This window comes from Alexandromys fortis, unplaced genomic scaffold (genome assembly GCF_014885135.2).
Source record: "Alexandromys fortis isolate MF-2015 unplaced genomic scaffold, M_Fortis_MF-2015_v1.1 scaffold_58, whole genome shotgun sequence".
NCBI lineage: Eukaryota > Metazoa > Chordata > Mammalia > Rodentia > Cricetidae > Alexandromys > Alexandromys fortis.
The window spans coordinates 1,588,912-1,591,321 of NW_026067940.1; the positions used below are offsets into that span (position 1 = coordinate 1,588,912).

The following is a 2,410-nucleotide window of genomic DNA, read 5'->3' on the forward strand; positions in this document are numbered from 1 at the left end:
ACAAACAGGACAGAAACCTGGAAGCAGGAGCTGATGCAGCGGCCATGGAGGGATGCTGCTTACTGGCTTCCTTGGCCTACATTTATAGAGCCCAGGACGGCAATGGGCTGGACCCTCCTCCATCAATAACTAATTAAGAAAATGCCCAGAGCCAGATCTTACAGAGGGATTTTCCCCAGTAACTCTAGCTTGTGTCAAGATGACATAAAATTATCCCTTGCATTCAGATCATTTGGAAAGCATTTGTGATTCTGTTTGGGCTCCTGGGAGTTTGAGGTTGCAACTGAGCAACTGCAGTTCAACTTTGGGGTACGGTTAGAACTCTGCTATGGAGCCCGGACCGCTGGTTCTGGCTCCAAGGGAAGATACAGGAAAGGGGTCTCTGAGAAGAAAGGGAAAAGCAGACGGAGGAATGAGTCAGCAGCCTACGCTCCCGTTACTCATGATGCAGGACAGAAGCGCCCGCTGTGTGAGTCTCAAACACATGCCGACGTCAGGGCCAGATGAGTGAAGATGAAAACGCTTGCCCGAGGCTCCTAGTAAATGCAATATGTATGGAAACCAAGAGGCAAATATGACATTTCACCTAAATGCCAAAAACAAATGGCAAAACGAAAGAGACAGAGACTCCAGAAAAGTGTACAACCGTTCTGGATGAAGTGCTCAAAAGTGACAAAAGACGTCACTGAGAATAAGACATTCAGGCAAGCCCTGAGGCAGATGCCGCTGCAAAACTCTTAAGGGGGAAGATTGGGGGCGGGGGTACTCTGGTATTTGGAGAACCGCTGGGTTCAACAGAGAGCTGCCTTGGGCATGTTTGTGCTATGACGGGAAGCTGGCCATCATTGCCTTTGGCAAGCACTCATCAGTCACCCAGTGCTTGCCTACTGTGGGGGCAGCAGCAACAAGAAGGGGTCACTTGGCTGTGGGAGCATATGCCCGGAATCCCAACACTCAGGAAGCTGGGCCCGGGGACTCTCAAAGAGGCTACCCTAGGCTACTCAAGGAGAGGTCGAGGAAAAACGATGTCGGCTGACAGGAAAAGGGCTAGCAGGCTGAAGCCCTGGGGACTACGGCCTAGATCTCACACCCAGCGTAAAAGCATTAAAATTTGCTTCCACGTCCAAACCCAGAGCAGTGCGGAACACGAGGAAAACATGCGACCACCACTCAAGCTTGGCATTCGCCCAGAAAGAAGGCACTCTTGGGGAAAAGCCCATCCGTTAACACATGGCAGTGGTGGTTTAGATATTTGCAGAAGAGATTAGCATGTGTAAAGATACCGTTGCGTGTTGCTGATAATAGTTCATGCATGAATTCCATTTTACCTGAGTAAAATGTACTGAAAGAAATGCTGTCGATATGGATCTGGAATCAGACTGTGGACTCCGTCGTTATATAAAATGACGTCACAATAGTTTACACAAGTGCCAACTGAATTCTCTCTCATTGGGTGAAAGAACACAGCACAGCCTTGAGCTTTCAGAAACAGGGCTCTTGCTCACCTCAGCAGCACATACAGTAAATTACAGAGAAGATTAGCACGGCCCCGACACAAGGATGACCCACGAATTCACGAAGAGTTCCATATTGTTAACAAAGAAAGAAATGGGGAATAAGAAGTTAGAGGAAAGCAAAACATAAGGAAAAAATAACGAATCCTTTAGACTAGTGGTTCTCAACCTTTCTAATGCTGCGACCCTTTAATACGGTTCCTTAGGTTGTGGTGACCCCTAACCATGAAATTATTTATTTTCATTGCTACGTCTTAACTATAATTTTGCTACCTTTATGAATCGTAATGTAAATATCTGATATGCAGGCTATCTGATACACGACCCTGTGAAAATATTGTTTGATGCCCCCCGCAGGAGTTGTGACACAGGTTGCCAACTGAGACAGAGACAGAGGAGGGGTTGGGAGGCCCCCAAAACTGAGGCCCTAGAGCAAAGGCCAGCAGCTGGGGTGGCCCAAGCTATGCTGAAGACGGGAAGAGGTCTTTTTACCCTGGGTGCCTGCCAGCTCCCAGCATTACCCCAAACAAGCGATATGTCTAGATTGTCGCATAGTGTGCTGGCTGTGTCGAATGCTTCAGGCTTCACTGTGTCACAGTTTAACATGTACCCTGTTATGCTGTGTTTGAGGGAAGTTGCACTATTGGAGTTTGCTGGTTGTTGTTTCTGAGGTACCAGGATCATGCCCTGGGGCCTCAGGCATGCAAGTCCATTGCTGTTGAACTATATCCCCAGCCCCCTTAGGTTCCTTTCTGAGGGTTAACTCAAAGACATTTTATTTTCCATGCTCCTTCTAAATGTATCAATTAACAAGGGTCAGAAGACCTCTCCTTGACCAGGGAATCAAAGCAGACGCTTTGGGTCCGACTATCACCGGGTTGATCACAAGGTCAATA

The 2,410-nt window shown here is 47.8% G+C and overlaps 1 pseudogene; it reads left to right on the forward strand.

Annotated features, from left to right (window-relative positions):
• The first annotated feature begins 1,497 nt into the window (after positions 1-1,497).
• On the forward strand, positions 1,498-1,595 carry LOC126505143 (uncharacterized; annotated as a pseudogene).
• Positions 1,596-2,410: the final 815 nt, after the last annotated feature.